This window comes from Pygocentrus nattereri, chromosome 9 (assembly GCF_015220715.1).
Source record: "Pygocentrus nattereri isolate fPygNat1 chromosome 9, fPygNat1.pri, whole genome shotgun sequence".
In the NCBI taxonomy this organism is placed as follows: domain Eukaryota; kingdom Metazoa; phylum Chordata; class Actinopteri; order Characiformes; family Serrasalmidae; genus Pygocentrus; species Pygocentrus nattereri.
In genome coordinates, this window is record NC_051219.1 from 42,407,585 (window position 1) to 42,425,298 (window position 17,714).

The 17,714-nt window shown below is 42.9% G+C and overlaps 1 protein-coding gene across 2 annotated transcripts in view; it reads right to left on the minus strand.

Moving 5' to 3' along the window:
• rbbp8l (retinoblastoma binding protein 8-like) overlaps positions 1-15,364 on the minus strand; it is a 40,681-nt gene extending 25,317 nt beyond the window's left edge. Inside the window, exon 1 of one of the 2 annotated variants that reach the window (XM_017720173.1) lies at positions 15,305-15,364. The gene's annotated coding sequence lies outside the window, so the exon portion shown is untranslated. Of the gene's footprint in view, positions 1-8,138; positions 8,324-15,304 lie in introns of those variants that run through there. The other variant, XM_017720172.1, reaches the window with a different exon arrangement.
• Between the last annotated feature and the right edge of the window lie 2,350 nt (positions 15,365-17,714).

A 17,714-nucleotide genomic window follows, 5' to 3' on the forward strand; every position in this document is an offset into this window, starting at 1 on the left:
TGTGTGGTTGCTGGTCTTTGTTTGATGTATGTGCTGTTGGTTTTGTATGGTGTTCGTTCCTCCAGCCCCATTGTAGTTTTCCTGTGTTTGTCATCATGTCTGACTCTCCATACATCTGTGTTGGCCATTTGAACCTGGACCGTTATGACCACGACCCTGGATTTGCCCATAATAAATCTCGCTTGTCTCTGCACATGCGTCCACCTCAACATCGCTCCCCATTGTTACATCCATGTTGTCCACCCTCACACACACACACACACACACACACACGCACACACTAACTGTGTGGGCGGACAACATGGACAGGCTGCTGACTGGCTACAGCTGCTAAAGGAGAACCCTACTCTAAAAAAAAAAACACAGTGTGGTCCACAGTGTGTTTTACAGTGTGTTATTCAGTAACTACAGGGACTTCAATGCAAAATGGTTGAGCTATTCTTAGGTTATAGAAGTGTGTATCAAAACTAGACCTGTCTGTGACTCCTGGCCATTGATGGCAAAATGACACAAGCAGGTTTATTCAGCCCTGTTCACACTTCTGTAGTGATCTGATCAGGACAGTGAGACATAGCCATTTACACCTGTCCCAAATTTGTCTCCTGTGACTACTTCTGATTGGATTTCATGATTGGAGAAAGGGCACTTTGTACATTACTGTCATTATTTGTTATCAGGCAAAAATGTCCCGCTAGGCCAGAGGTCGGCTCTTTTACTGCCCTGTTGCGGCTCTACGGCTGAATCAGGTTTGTAGGTTAATAATAAAATAATCCTCCTGTACAGTAAAATAAAGCTCTGCTGATCCTTCAACACAGTTTAACAGTAAATGGTCTTAAACACTGGAGTTAATGTAGAACTGCTGATTCACCCTTTAACCCTGAAGACGGCTGGTCACCATAGCAACACAGACAACATTCTTACCTAGGTAGTGGCTAATGAAAAGCCAAAGACGTGTTGATGCACGTAGGCTGTTAGAAACATTTCGAGTGCTAAAACAATTGGAAAACAAATCGGAAAAGAGATGAAGAAAGAAGCTACACAGCTTAGTGTAATGATAGTATCTGTTGTGTTGATATTGCTCATAGTTGGGGGCCCTTTAAGACACTTCAGCATTCACGCTATGAACGTTATGAATGTTTGGGGGCAGTCGTGGGCTGGAAGTTAGGGATCTGGCCCTGTGACTGGAAGGTTGCTGCTTCGATCCCCAGGGCCGACAGTCCATGACTGAGGTGTCCTTGAGCAAGACACCTAACCCCCAACTGCTCCCCGGGGGCCGTGGATAGGGCTGCCCACCGCTCCAGGCAAGTGTGTGCTCACTGCCCCCTAGTGTGTGTGTTCACTAGTGTGTATGTGATGTTTCACTTCATGGATGGGTTAAATGCGGAGGTGGAATTTCCCACTCCTAGCCCACGACTGCCCCATGACTGGCATTCCGTGTATTCTGACCATTGTTTGGATTCTCTGTCTTCTGTGTTTTTGTCTTGCCCTTTGGATACCGTTGCCTTCTGACCTGTGTTTTGACCCTTGGACTGTTTACTGGATTTGATTTTGCTCCCTGATTTGAGACTAAAACTCTCTTCTTAGTGTTACATAGCCGCTCCCTCTCAGACTTCTCAGTCATGTCTGTTAAGGCACTTGTGTTTCGTAGTAACATTAGCAGAGAAAAATAACATGCAACAACTTTAATACCACGATGCTCAGCTAAACTGAGATGCTAACTAAAGTACCGTGGAATAAACCTTTGTACTGTGTCACTTTCTTTCAGTGTCGGCTGCTGACGTTTACGGTTTTACATGCGAGAAGTGTCATTTGCCATATGCCTGATCACGTCTGAAGGCATTTAAACCTCCACTTAGCGCTGATCACTTATGATGGGATCACTCGAAACGCAACACCAGGCATGAACCACACACACATTTTCTGAGCCGCTTATCTCTCTGGGTCGCGGGAATAGCTGCTGAGATGCTAACTAAACTAAAAGTATAGTGAATAATAATAATAAACCCTTGTTTATAATAGTGTAATAATAGTTAATAAACCCTTGTACTGCGTTAACCTCTTTCAGCGTCGACTGTTGGCGGACGAAAACCCCGTGTCACCATTTTTTGTTTTCCAGTTTTTGACATGATTTGAAAGTGCCTGTTGCTCTTGACACTGTGTGTAAATTTCACGATGAATGGACTAAAAGAAATGACCTAAAATCACTTGGAAAATTGTCTGGTTCCATTGACTTGCATTGAAAGTGAAGTAGGTTTTTTCCTTCTCCTGTGAAGTTAGCATTTTGGAGATACGAGGTTTAGTTCGGACAACAGCGATTTCCAGTTTTGCATGTGAAATGTTGACCCCATGAGAATCTCCAGCTCTGGACAGTGTCGACTCGTTTATTAACACTGGGCTTTTACTACATAAGAAGCGGACATGGTTTGAGTTCAGTGTGTCCACAATGCAAATTTGAAGAAATTATCTTCCATTACTTCTTAACCACACTAGTCTCGTCATCTTCATGACAAAACTAAAGGAGCAAGCTCCGCACGCTGGACGAGCACAGGCCGATCTACCTTATTTTTTTCAATGTTTGTCTTTAAAACTGTTAGCTTCCTCAGTCTTACCCTGCTAAAATAACAGAGCAAACTTCAGAGAGGAGATATTGGGAACAATTACAACCTGACCTGGTCAGACAGGTTTCACGATGCTGCTGCAGGCATAACTTTATTTGTGTCTGTGCACGATGTGTATGTATATGAGAGAGAGATAATGAGAGGGAGAGAGAGAGAAGAGCGTGAGAATAAGGGAGGGTGAACGTTGGTGCGGTATTTACATTAGAATGTACAGGTTGTAAACAAAAAGAAGAAATAGCTGTTTAGTGTGTTCACTCTAGCACACGTCGTATCAGCAGTGAACACAGGCAAGTGGTGCAGGCAGTATTATGAGTGAAAACACTGCACTCAGACTAATAATATGAACTGGGATCTTATCTCAGACCTTCTGAGGAAATCATGCTTTTGCACATTTGTATTTATGCATTGTCCTGGCAAGTTAATGAGGTTGTGAAATTTCGGCCTCAAAATCAGATCAAATTACCAAACAAACATCCAACTGCCTGATCAGACAGATCCAGTTCAGCAGACTGTCATACCCTGAAATCTAAACAACGAGAGAGAGAGAGAGAGAGAGAGAGAGAGAGAGAGAGAGAGAGAGACAGAGAGAGAGAGAGGCGAACCCTCAAGGCCTTGGCCTTCATAGGCGTGATGATCTCTGGGAACTGGAAAACGAATTTATTTTAGAACGTTTATTTAAAGTTACACTAAGTAAGTTACAGAGATTCTGTGATTTTTCTGGTGAAACTGCACACAATGGGCATTTTTCAGTTTTTGACATATTTGGAAAATGCCTGTAGCCCTTTACATTGTTTGTAAATTTAATGTTGAATGGACCAAAAGAAACAACCCAAAATTACTCAGGAAAACGTCTGGTTCCATTGACTTACATTAAAAGTAAAGTAGTTTTTTCCTTCTCCTGTAAAGTTACCATTTTGGCGATTTGATCCAACAGCAGTGATATGTGGTAACAGCGGTTGCGTTTTGGACCCCTTCCCCGAGGGGATGAATCTGATGGTTTGCGAACATGTTGAAAGAGAATTCAAAGAGAACCCAGTCAAAACTTGGTGAAGGACATGGCTTCTGTGGATTTGAGTATTTGAGTGAATCATCTACTAATGTCATCATATCTTCATCAGTATAATGTTAATTTTTCATTTGATTCCTAAACATTAAGCTGAGCCTTATTTGAGCCTGTGTAGGTGACATTAATGCATAAATATGTATAATGTGGTCAAATTACTCCCGCAAAATTTGATCCTACATCTCTGACTCTTAAATGATTATTTCAGCATTATCTTTTAGTATATTTTTCCCTACAGAGTAATTTTAATTATTTTATTTTTAACTGTCACTGGGTCAGTGCCCCTCTTGTCACTGGGTGGGACAATCAAGGGTGCATCTCAGTAGCTTTAGTCGGGGAACATAACTGAACCATAATCCACTGAAATGATCTGTTCTAAGCTGGACTGACTCCACACACCCCGCCTCGTCTCCAGGCTTTTATTCTACTGTTCTGTTTTAAAACATTCGGTTATGAAACAGTACAGGGGCAGTCGTAGGCTGGAGGTTAGGGAACCAGCCCTGTGACCATAAGGTTGCCGGTTTGACCCCCTCAGCTGACAGTCCATGACTGAAGTGCCCTTGAGCAAGGCACCTAAACCCTAATTGCTTTCCGGGCCCTGTGGATAGGGCTGCCCACCGCTCTGGGCAAGTGTGCTCACTGCCCCCTAGTGTGTGTGTTCACTATTGTGCATGTAAGTCGGTGTTTCACTTCATGGATGGGTTAAATGTAGATGTCTAATTCCACTGTGCAAAACACAGTTGGTAAATGGTTCTGAATTCCAAATACAAACTTTTCACCTGGAAAAACTTACTTAAGGTTTACAATCAGTCAATTTATAATGTTTATGTAGTTTTATGTACCAAGTGTGAATTTTTCCAAACTTTGGTGCAGTTGTGGGCTGGAGGTTAGGCATCCAGCCTCAACCGGTTCGATCCCCAGAGCCGACAGCACATGACTGAGGTGTCCTTGAGCAAGACACCTAACCCCCAACTGCTCCCCGGGCACTGCGGATTGGGCTGCCCACCGCTCCGGACAAGTGTGCTCACTGCCCCCTAGTGTGTGTGTGCTCACTAGTGTGTATGTGGTGTTTCACTTCACGGATGGGTTAAATGCGGAGGTGAAATTTCCCTGTTGTGGGAATAATAAGGGTCACTTAATCACTTAATTAATTAATCATTATGCTCAAAATTAAACAAGGCTTTGTTCCGATGGCTTTAAGATTGATATATGTAAAGGAACTCTGGTCTGATTGGCTGGCTCCTTCGCAAGTGCCCTGTATTCAGCCTCATTTAAAGAGTCTTTGTGGCTCTATTATGAATGGGTGAGTTCTGCTGTAAGCTGAGTGGGTGGTGATATGTAAATGTTGTAATAGTTGCAATGTCACAAGATTTCCATACCTGGGCTATATGGAATGGGAAGTGAACGGTACATACTGAAACACTTTTTTAATGTAGTACGGCACACTAAGAATGCGTGCTATAAGAAAACATTCGTTTTATCACAATCCCTTTAAGGGCCCTTTAATCCTCTATGTAGACAATATTATAGTCAATATTGAATTAAGTAAGTTCATCGTACGAGAGTCAGTGTGAGCATTTTCCATGAACATTTGTATAAACGGAGAAAACGGGTTTGGCAGTTTTGCACCGACATGCTGTAGGCGCTCTACAGGGTGTGGCCCACACTGCCCCCCACCTGTACCTCATCATTTGGAAGCAATGAAAAATGAAACGATTGCTACACTCGACTTCAGTAGAATCTTCATTTTTGAGATTTTTTAAAATTGTCTAAACACATAAAAAAAAATGCAATAATCCTTTTTGTTTCTGCATGCAGAGCAATTGAACTTCCTCTGAGCAGTTTTAGGGTGTGTACTTTTGTGTACGTCTCCTGCTAGATTCACTTAGGGCAAGACACCACAGGTGGAAATGATGTCACCCATTTTTCAGCTTGTTTGACAAATTGCATCTGTAACAAGTCTCCTGTAATCATAACACTCAATATATATACATTATATTTCCAAAAGTATTCACGCGTCTGCCTCCACACGCATATGGGATGTCCCATTCTTAATCCATAGGGTTTAATATGAGGTCGGCCCACCCTTTGCAGCTATAACAGCTTCAACTCTTCTGGGAAGGCTTTCCACAAGGGTTAGGAGTGTGTTTATGGGAATTTTTGACCGTTCTTCCAGAAGCACATTTGTGAGGTCAGACACTGATGTTGGACGTGAAGGCCTGGCTCACAGTCTCCGCTCTAATTCATCCCAAAGGTGTTCGTCGGGTTGAGGTCAGGACTCTGCAGGCCAGTCAAGTTCTTCCACACCAAACTGGCTCATCCGTGTCTTTATGGACCTGCTTTGTGCACTGGTGCGCAGTCATGTTGGATCAGGAAGGGGCCGTCCCCAAACTGTTCCCACAAAGTTGGGAGCGTGAAATTGTCCAAAATCTCTTGGTGCTGAAGCTTTAAGAGTTCCTTTCACTGGATCTAAGGGGCCGAGCCCAACTGCTGAAAAACAGCCCCGCACCATGATCCCCCCCCTCCACCAAACTTTACACTCGGCACAATGCAGTCAGACAAGTACCATCTCGTGGCAACCGTCAAACCCAGACTCGTCCATTGGATTCCCAGATGGAGAAGCATGACTGGTCACTCCAGAGAACTCGTCTCCACTGCTCTAGAGTCCAGTGGCGGCGCTTTACACCACAGCATTCCACGCTTTGCATTGATCTTGGTGATGTAAGGCTTGGATGCAGCTGCTCGGCCATGGAAACCCATTCCATGAAGCTCTCTACACTGTTCTTGAGCTGATCTGAAGGCCACATGAAGTTTGGAGGTCTGTAGTGATTGACTCTGCAGAAAGTCGGTGACCTCTGCGCACTATGCTCCTCAGCATCCGCTGACCGCTCTGTCATTTTACGTGGCCGACCACTTCGTGGCTGTCGTTCCCAATCCTTTCCACTTTGTTATAATCCCACTGACAGTGGACTGTGGAATATTTAGTAGTGAATGTGGAAATAATCATATGTCAGATGTTGAGCTCTCCATCATAACTTTCCGTGTTATAAGCTTCAGTTGAAAGTAACTTTAGCCCACATCCACACAACTATACTGGGTCATATATCACTGTAAAGCTTGTTTCTCGCAGAATATGAATGGAACATATATATATATATATATATATATATATACATATATATATACATATATATATACATACATATATATATATATATATATATACATACATATATATATATATATATATATATATATATATATATATATATATATATATATATATATATAATGCTGTTGTTGGAGGAAAACCTTGTATCTCCAAAATGGTAACTTTACAGGAGAAAATACCAACAGAAACGATACTGTGAAGCTATAATATATATATATATATATATATATATATATATATAATAAATAACATCTAACTAACAAGATAATTAAGTCGTGGCCATGCCTTAATAAATGCGTGGGAACGAGATCCCAATGTGTGGCCACGGCTTAGTAAGCCGTGATCTCGTTCCCACGCCTTACTAAGTCGTGGCCACACATTAGGATCTCGTTCCCATGTGTTAATAAGGCGTGGTCATGCCTTATTTTTATTTATACAGGATGTCATCAGCGAGGCTCCGTAGAAAACACTTAGAATAGTTAGAATATCAGCAATCAACTGGCAAAGACTCCATGTGATGTCTGTTGTTTTTTAAAAAAAAATTAACCCATTAACCTGCAGTATCTCATAGAGGCATCTGAAAGGTGATAACTCGTCCATTTTTTGGTTTCGGAGCGGTGTGTTAACCCATGCCACCCCCCCCTTCACTCCGCTGCATGTTGGGATATGTCAGCTAAGTGTCCCATGTTACAGGGCAAGAGCAAGAGAGAACCTGCCTCTGAGCTCAGAAATTAACCTATCACACACAAACACACTCGCTCACACGCACACACACACACGCACACACACACAAGCCTGCATAAGCACACGCCCCCTCAAACACACACACGTGCAGATGCGAATAGATACCCACGTGTAATGTACCAATTAGCAGGAAGGATGATTTAAAAGTCATGTTAATGTGAACAGAACAGGCATCAGCTGCATTTGAGATTAACCTGCAGTCTTTATTTGCTCTGTAGCACTTCAACTGTCACTTGAATGGCACTTTGAATGTGACTTTGTCACAGAGGCTAATCAATGACTAATAAACAATCCACATACATTTTTGATACATACACTTTCAATATTCTCCACTATCTAAAGCACAATTGTCTGAATTGTATAAATGTAAGGATTTGGTTCATTTGCAGTCCACAAACATTTATAGCAGCTCCTGAATCATTTATAGTGCATATAAAATTAGGCTCAATTGAATAATGAGCCTTCAGTTCAGGCGGTTGTTGTCTGCACAGCAGCCTTCAGGCAGAACCCTGTTCTCAAATAAAGTGAATGCCCAACTCACCCTGTGCCAGCCTGTGGAATGCAAAGCCCAGAGCCAGCAGCTGTCAATAAGCTCCGGTTCCTGCCAATCCCACTCTACCCTCCGGACCCCCTCAACGGGTCACGTTGGATGACCACGTTAAAGGGAACTGGGCAAAAAAAACCCAAACAGTGTGGCGAAGTGAGGAGGACTTCTTTCTTTCACCCTTTTCTCCTCTCCTCTCTTCTCCTTCTCCTCCCTCTACCTCCCTCCTCCCACCCGCCACCAGCGGAGGAGAACAGGTCGGTGCAGTTCCCAACCTGAACTCACAAACACCAGTTTCTCCCTGGATAAACCGGTCCTGCTGAAATCCCACTAAACCTGACCGACCAGATCTGTGCAGGCAGGGAGGGAGAAAAAAAACTAGAAAGGATATAGAGCACCTCAAACACACAATGCCGCTTTATTCTGCATTGATTTGGTCGCGCAGGAAGGGAGAAGCGAGAAAAAGTGCAGTTCACTGTACGCCATAATATATTTAATACAGGAATACCTGCAGGAATCAAGCTGTCTTCTTCTAACCAGCTTAAAAGATATGAATTACTTTAAAAAATAGAAGTTTTCCTTTATTTCAGTTTATTTGTATTTATTCTAGTGATATTTGGTGTCTTCTTTTTGGACAGTACTGTATGTATATACACCGATCAGGCCGAACATCATGACCACCTCCTCGTTTCTACGCTCACTGTCCATCTTATCAGCTCCACTTACTGTATAGCTGGTCTTTGTAGTTCTACAGTTACAGACTGTAGTCCATCTGTTTCTCTGATACTCTGTTACCCTGTTCTTCAGTTGTCAGGACCCCCATGGACCCTCACAGAGCAGGTACTGTTTGAGTAGTGGATCATTCGTAACACTGATGTGGTGGTGGTGTGTTAGTGTGTGTTGTGCTGGTGCGAGTGGATCAGACGCAGCAGTGCTGCTGGAGTTTTTAACCACCTCAGTATCACTGCTGGACTGAGAATAGTCCACCAACCAAAAATATCCAGCCAACGGCGTCCTGTGGGCAGCATCCTGTGACCACTGATGAAGGACTAGAGGATGACCAACACAAACTGTGCAGCAGCAGATGAGCTGTCGTCTCTGACTTTACATCAACCAACAAGGTAGGAGTGTCTAATTGAGTGGACAGTGAGTGGACACAGTGTTTAAAACCTCCATCAGCACTGCTGTGTCTGATCCACTGGTCAGTGTATTGCTATAAGCATGCAGCCAGGACTTTGAAGGTCCTTCTCTCACCTTACACTTGTTGTATTTTTATGAACAGCTTCCCAATGCATTCTGCATTGCTGCCCACAGATCATCCACAGTGGGTGGATTCTGACTCCCCCACATTTCCATCAGCCTAATTCCCACTTCCTTTTCTCCTGAAGGCGAATTCCACCATTTGTTTTCCAGAATTTCTTTAAAATTACATGTAAAAGTCAGAACTGCTGATAGTGGTGTGATAAATGTTCATAGAACTATTCATAGTGGCTTCTGTTTAAACCCCATTTATGGCAAAAAGGTATATGAAGGTCTTAATGAGGCAAAATAGTCCCCAAACAAACAGATTTACACCTATTTTACAATTAGAAATGTTACATATAAAAAGTCAGAAGACTTGTATAAGTTCACTGGTCATTTTCAATAGTAAATAAACCATCCATATTTGTAGATATCGCACCCCTGGTTCCTATCACCACCACTGTAAAGAAAATCTGAGTCAGAGAATTTCTCTGCAATGCTCCATTTCACATCAAACCACCCTGAATGACTGAGCTTCCGTCTCAGCCATTGAATTGTGTAGAATTTTTGAAAAATTGCTCCGTCTTGACGAGTGCTAAGCCATCTTGCACCGTCTTTTCACAATATCCTTTCACCTTTTCATAATTTTCCCTCTTTAAATGCACAAAAAGCATAGATCGAGTCAGGTGTATGAAAAGCAGGTGCTAAAAATAAGTGTTTCGACTGTGTATATGGATCCTTTGGGCGTTAAACCTGGGACCGGTTCAGCGCCAGCTACACAATGTGCGCAAGTCTATGTGCTGGATGATAATTCACACAGAGTTACGCAGAAACTTTGGACAGATTGCAATGCTAATAATGCTAATAATGCTGAGACCGAGCGAGAAAGGGAGGATAGCAGTCACCTGGATGCAGGTTTCCTGATTCCTGAGTTCCGGCTGGACCGGCTCTGACCAGCCAGAATCTCCACCCCGATACAGCCATTCTGAAAAGCACTGAGGCAGAAGAGAGCAGGTGCACACAGCCCTCATCACCAGGTGCCATGATGTCTTCAGGCATCTGTCTCATTTGACTGAAGCAAAAATCAGATGAAACTTCGCCATTTCCGATTAGTCATTTTGTTTTTATCTGACTATGGAGGCCTACGTAGATGTCAGGTCTTTCAAGCAATAATCTGCTGGACTTGGAGCTGAAATGCTGTAGACCACAGCGGAGATCTTCCATTTTGCAGACTGTGGCTCCAAATCCTGATTGACTCCTCTGATACATTCAACTATTGCCTTCTGAAACTCTTTATTAGCTAAAGTACAACCCCAATTCCAGTGAAGTCGGGACGTTGTGTAAAACATAAATAAAAACAGAATATGATGATTTGCAAATCCTTTTCAACCTATATTCAATTGAATACACTACAAAGACGAGATATTTAATGTTCAAACAGATAAACTTTATTGTTTTTTGCAAATATTCACTCATTTTGAATTTGATGTCTGCAACACGTTCCAAAGAAGTTGGGACAGGGGCACGTTTACCACTGAGTTACATCACCTTTCCTTTTAACAACACTCAGTAAGCGTTTGGGAACTGAGGACACAATTGTTGAAGCTTTGTAGGTGGAATTCTTTCCCGTTCTTGCTTGATGTACAGCTTCAATTAACCTGTTCACCTGTGGAATGTTCCAAACAGGTGTTTTTTGAGCATGCCTCAACTTTCCCAGTCTTTTGTTGCCCCTGTCCCAATGTCTTTGGAACATGTTGCAGGCATCAAATTCAAAATGAGTGGATATTTGCAAAAAACAATAAAGTTTATCAGTTTGAACATCTTTAAATATCTCGTCTTTGTAGCGTATTCAATTGAATACAGGTTGAAAAGGATTTCCAAATCACCGTATTCTGTTTTTATTTATGTTTTACACAACGTCCCAACTTCACTGGAATTGGGGTTGTAGGTTAATATTTGGTTTGGAGGTGAAACCAGCAGGAGAGCAGATCTTCAAGAGGAGGGTTGGTGACCACTTCTGTAGAGGTTGAGCAAGTAGGTCTGAACTTTCAGGTACCACAACATCTTGGAATGGATCTGATGGAAATTCATCATTGGCTTCTTTATTAGAAACGACTACCTTGTACATTTTATGTTAGACATCCTCTAGCCCTTCATCAGTGGTCAATTGCTGACCACAGCACTGCTCTTGGCTGGGCATTTTTGCTTGGTGGATGACTTGAGACCCAGCAGTGATACTGACATACAAAAAAACCCTATCAAACCTGCTGATCCTGATACAGTTGTACCAACGACACACACTCTATCGTTCTAAGTCGTGATGGGGTAGTCATGGGCTGGATGTTAGGGAACCAGCCCTGTGACCAGGAGGTGGCAGGTTCGATCCCCTCAGCTTAAAGTACATGATTGTTGTGCCCTTGAGCAAGACGCCTAACCCCCAACTGCTCCCCGGGTGCTGTGGATAGGGCTGCCCACCACTCTGGGCAATTTTGCTTACTGCCCCCTAGAGTGTATGTGTTCACTAGTGTGTATGTGGGTATTTCACTGCACAGATGGGTTAAATGCAGAGGTGAATTTCCTCATTGTGAGATTGATAAAGGACAACTTATCATTAACTATGGTCCAGTACTGGTCAGCAGTAGTCTTGAAGTTGAAACTGGCCAAGTGATGAATGGCTTATAAAGTGTGCCTGTTAGGGTGTACAAGTTGGACCAATATGAGAGAGGGTCATCTGTCACTGGTGGTGTTTGGCCGGTTTGGACTGTGCATTAAAATTAGTAGAAACATACTATTGCCCATGAAAACTGCTGGGCTACAGTCTGTAATTGCACATATATTGTTAGAGTGACTGTATACAGCATTTCATGCACTAATACAACATCGGTACCATAGCAGATTCGGAGGGACAGCAAGGATGCTGAGTCTCATACAAATGAAACTGTATTTATTAAGCTTCACATTTTTAATCTGACCCTTTTTTGACATTGTTGAGGTGCTTTACACATCCATTCCTTTAAAACATGCTCGCAGACTTACAGTAACACGAAGCAACCCCTAAAACACCTAGCAACTGTGGCTTCATTCATAAACAGAGCCGTCCAGAGTGGCTTGATGTGGGCTAAAGGCTAATTGTAGAGAAACTCAGATTTACAAAATACAAATACAGCCATTTTATTTACTATCCAGAGTGACCAGTGACCCTACATGTGTCTTCTGAGTTTTTATATGTAATTCTGATAATGGTAAAATGAGTTTTCTCCGGCGATTATTTTTAAAACAACCAAATCAAATTTGTATAAACTATCAAAACAGTGTCTCAGACATCAGACATTCACAGCGTAACCTTTAGCCTTTATCTTGAAGGCCTTAAACTCTTTGCATTTCTGGTTCCTATCACCATCTCTGTGAACAATCCTGGCTCTACAATTTTCTTTAGAATGGACTTTTTTCATCAGATCGGTTTGAATTGCATTATTTACATCATAACCATTACACCAAGATAACTTTTGAAAATTCGGTGGAATTCTCCTTTGATCTTGCCGGGATAAATTCTTAATAGGTGAACATAATATTTGGCAACAGATTCTTTCTGCATTGCTTTAAATTGCTTTAAATGTTATCTAGTTATTTACCTTTGTTTATCTGCACTATGTACTCTGTGCATTTTATGCAATGTTAGAGCAAAAAGAGATGGAACAGGTAAATAATTTGACATTAAGTAAGGATATTTTAAATTAAGTTGAAATATAAGACTGTCCTGGAAAGTATGGAGATCTTGTCCCATGCATATTGAGCATATAAGGATCCTCTGAAAGGTCCGATGACTGCATGCTCTTGTGTCTCCGCAAGATGGTGCAATACCACATCTTTACGTTACTTGACTAAAGCAAGTGACCAGATTAAAACGTTCTGTTTATAATAAACGAAGACATAGAAAGAAACTTCGGCCTCCTCTGAAAGTAACATTTACATCTACATCTTATCCAGTGCACCTTACAGAAGTCTGCTCAGAGAATGTATCCTAGCTGGCGCAAATAGTCCAAAACACCCTTAGGCTAAGATGCTGCCAGGCACTAGAGCAGGGGTCTTTAAATAAAATTTAAATAAAAAAGGTCCAGTTAGAGAAAATTTACTCAAGCAAAGCTCTGAAACATCATAATGTCTAATCTGCATCATGAATCAGTGCCATATACTGTTTACTGAAGTAGCCAGGTAGGTATATCAACATCTTATACAGCCAACAACTGAATATCAGGTCAAATAAAGTCCAGTTCAGTCAAATTTCAACAATATTTGTCAGTTTTCTCTTTTTAGATCACGTCATGTGAAATAATTCACTCTGACTCACTTTCTTCTCTGACTGCTGTTTCTCTCCTCGTCCCTCATCTGTCTGCGTCACTCACTCGAGTCTCAGAGCTCATCGTAATGCACAGATCTGATTGGCTGAGAAGCGTCATGTGTGATATTTACAACGCATGTGATTGGTCTGCACGTCTCCCGGGCGCTAAAACTACCATAAAGGCTAGAAAAGTTAGACTGATTAAAATAGTAAAACCCTGTTGAAATGAAGTAATTCTCCATAGTTTATCAGTTACAGGTCCAGGTTTGCATAGGACAGCGTGGTGGGGGTCCGGGTGAGGGTCCGGATTCAGACTGCCTATTATTGACCTCTGCACTAGAGTCAGTGCTGAAACCCAGCTAATAAAATACACAATATAGGCGTTAGAAATTACATGACAGCAACAAAAGACATTTCAATAAGTGTTAAATTACTGTTTATTTAAGTGCTTCAAAAGGGACGGCTGATTGAACAGGCAGGGGAAACTTGTTCCGCCACCTGGGCTCCTGGACAGACAGGTCAAGCCGAACTGTACTTGAAGCTTGAAGGGCTGTTCATGGTTTTACCTTTGCCATCAGATGGAGATAAGCAGGTACGTATTTGACTTCGTGGCAACCATCAGAGGTTAAATCTGATGTGGGAAGCTACAGAAAGCTAGCGAAGGGAACACAGCAGTGGTGTGACCTGGACGAAGACTGGATCAGTAGTAAGGGCCGAGACTGGGGTTAAGTTTATACTAAGGTTTGAAGTCTTTGCTAAGTCCTTAGTTACACTAGTTAGTCTCAAACTATCCTAAATTTGGTTGCACCACAAATCCATATGTTATATCTTTACTGGTAACAACTAACTAATGCGTGTATCACTTTAACACGATGACAACATGTTCCGTAAACCTGCTGCCATGGAAAGGCAGCAGCATCTGCTTTGATTTAATATCAAGCCTAGAAGACAGAGATGTGTACAAGTTAAACTGAATAAAACTATCTACAGCTACTGCTTGTTCATTCTTTAATATTTCCCTGAGAAAACCAAATATGCAACTTTTTGAACGCCAGTTTCTTGATAACCGACCTCAACAGCAGCCTCGGTTTAGCCGTTTGTGGTGCTGAGTCTCACTAAACTGGAGCTGTAGGTGTTTGGCTTCATGTTCCAAGCTTCCTATGTAGTTTTTGATGGTTTCCCCAACACTTACATCTGCTGAAGAGGGTGTAAATGTTTAGTAACTACTAGGTTTCAGGTTAGAACTGGTTTAGTATTGCACAAGTCTGGACTTAGAAAACACATTACAACTAGCCTACATCTGAACTTACGCACAGCTGGTACAACCGGCCACTGATGGTCTGCATAGGATTAAACCGGCATTAAGTTGCAGTAGTCATACACTGAAATGACAAGAGATGCAACAAGCAGCTACGTGGCCTCTCAGTGTTGTACAGGAGAAATCTGCATGCCCGAGTCAGGTTTGCAACGTGAGCCATTGTCATCTAGAGTTACACCAAGAATTTTTGTGTCTTCAGACTGTATGAACAAGACATTCTGAAATGAGATGGTAAGAAGATAGTGAGGGCCTGTACTTCCTCACCTGTAGGGATGTAGGCTGGGATTCTGCTTCAGGCTTTGGGCTGCCGTCCATGAAGGGATGTGACATTGTATTGAATGAAGCTACTATTGTAAAGCCTCAGGCGGTGCTGCCGGCTGCCAGCAGAGGGCGACAGCGGTGAGGCACCGTTACTCCAAGAGACTCAAAATCCCAGAATGCCAAGGAGTAATCAGTGCCAACCAGATGCACCTGTACCAGCATTTAAAGCCTTGGCAGACAGCTCACCCTTGTCACTCCTTTGTAGAGGGGTGACTGGTATGGTACTTGGTCCAGGTGGGTATACAAACAAACAAACAAACAAACAAACAAACAAACAAACGAACAGAAAGGTTAAAAAGGAAACAAAGAGCAGAAAAGGGGACAGAAAAAAGGGAAAGAAGGAGAAAGAAACATTGTTTTGATTTAAGACTAGTGCAAAAAAAGAGAGAAAAATAAAGGCTGATATATTGTCAGCTCCCCTTCTCTTCTTTGAGAGGTGCTTTGGTTTGTTACACCATTCTTGCCATTTTCTTTGTTTATTTTTCCCACCATTCACCCCCCACCATCATTCAAAAAGGTGCAATTCTGGCCATCACCTGTGCTCTGCAGTGGTAGTGGCACTGGGCTTGCAAGCCCAGGGTCGCTGGTTCGAATCCAGCTGAGAGTTACTCCCCACCAACAACACACAACCCCCTTACTGTCCCCACGTTACTTATTAAAATCTGTCACACTATAGACTCTAGGTTTTCTTCTCTACACTTGGGTCCCTGACCATCCCGCAACTATGCTCATTTTTAAAGATAATTCCTGAACAACCTCTGCTGTTTAATTCACACTGTATTTGTGAGATGTGCTGAATTACGCCGGATGCATAACGACCCATTTAAAGCTGTTCTATTCCTGAGTGTGTGTCCACGGAAGTGAAACCACATGCAGTATAAAGTCGTGTACGTCTGTCTGCTGGCTCTGAGTACAGAGTCAACAGTGAGCGCAAACACAGAGGTGGCACTTTACAATCGTATCAAACACACTGTAGGTGTGTATGGGCTCTGCAAAATGTCCTTTGTCTCCAGTGCGTCAATGACAAAGAGACCTTATCCTACCTTCAGAATTCCACTGTGACCTGCTGCCGTACATGGTTCCGCCTGTCTGGCCGTGCAACGAGCCTCTTCATGTGTTCTCATTCTCTCTGCACTTGTGGCCTTCAGGAATGTTCTTCACACAGAGGTACTGTGAGACTCCCTAAGCCACAGACGTTCAGGGCTGATGTATGATCATTAGGCTGACCTTTCTTTCTGGTTAAGCTTTGCTGCTGGCTGTAAAATAGCAGTTAGAGCAGTGCTCCAATAAGGTGGTAACGAAATTTAGGTCATCTTTATCAGTGATTTCTGCTTTTACCCACGTTTTATATTTTTCATCTTGCCTCTTTAGGCAATGCATTCATGTTCAATTCAAATGTACACTGCTCAAAAAAATAAAGGGGACACTAATAACACATCCTAGATCTGAATGAAATTCTCATTGAATACTTTGTTCTGTATAAAGTTGAATGTGCTGACAACAAAATCACACAAAAATCATCAATGGATATCAAATTTATTAACCAGTGGAGGCCTGGATTTGTAGTCACACACAAAATGAAAGTGGGAAAACACACGACAGGCTGATCCAACTTTGATGTGATGTCCTTAAAACAGGTCAAAATGAGGCTCAGTATTGTGTGTAGCCTCCACGTGCCTGTATGACCTCCCTACAATGCCTGGGCAAGCTCCCAGTCAGGCTACCCCTGGCGAGCACATGGAGGGCTGTGCGGCCCTCCAAAGTAATGCCACCCCACACAATTACTGACCCACTGCCAAGCCGGTCATGCTGAAGGATGTTGCAGGCAGCAGATGGCTCGCCACGGCGTCTCCAGACTCTGTCACGTCTGTCACGTGTGCTCAGTGTGAACCTGCTTTCATCTGTGAAGAGCACAGGGTGCCAGTGGCGAATTTGCCAATCCTGGTGTTCTCTGGCAAATGCCAAGCGTCCTGCACAACCCCCATCTGTGGACGTCAGGTCCTCATACCATCCTCATGGAGTCGGTTTCTAACCGTTTGTGCAGACACATGCACATTTGTGGCCTGCTGGAGGTCATTCTGCAGGGCTCTGGCAGTGCTCCTCCTGTTCCTCCTTGCACAAAGGTGGAGGTAGCGGTCCTGCTGCTGGGTTGTTGCCCTCCTACGGCCTCCTCCACATCTCCTGGTGTACTGGCCTGTCTCCTGGTAGCGCCTCCAGCACTGGACACTACGCTGACAGACACAGCAAACCTTCTTGCCACAGCTCGCATTGATGTGCCATCCTGGATGAGCTGCACTACCTGAGCCACTTGTGTGGGTTGTAGAGTCCGTCTCCTGCTACCATGAGTGTGAAA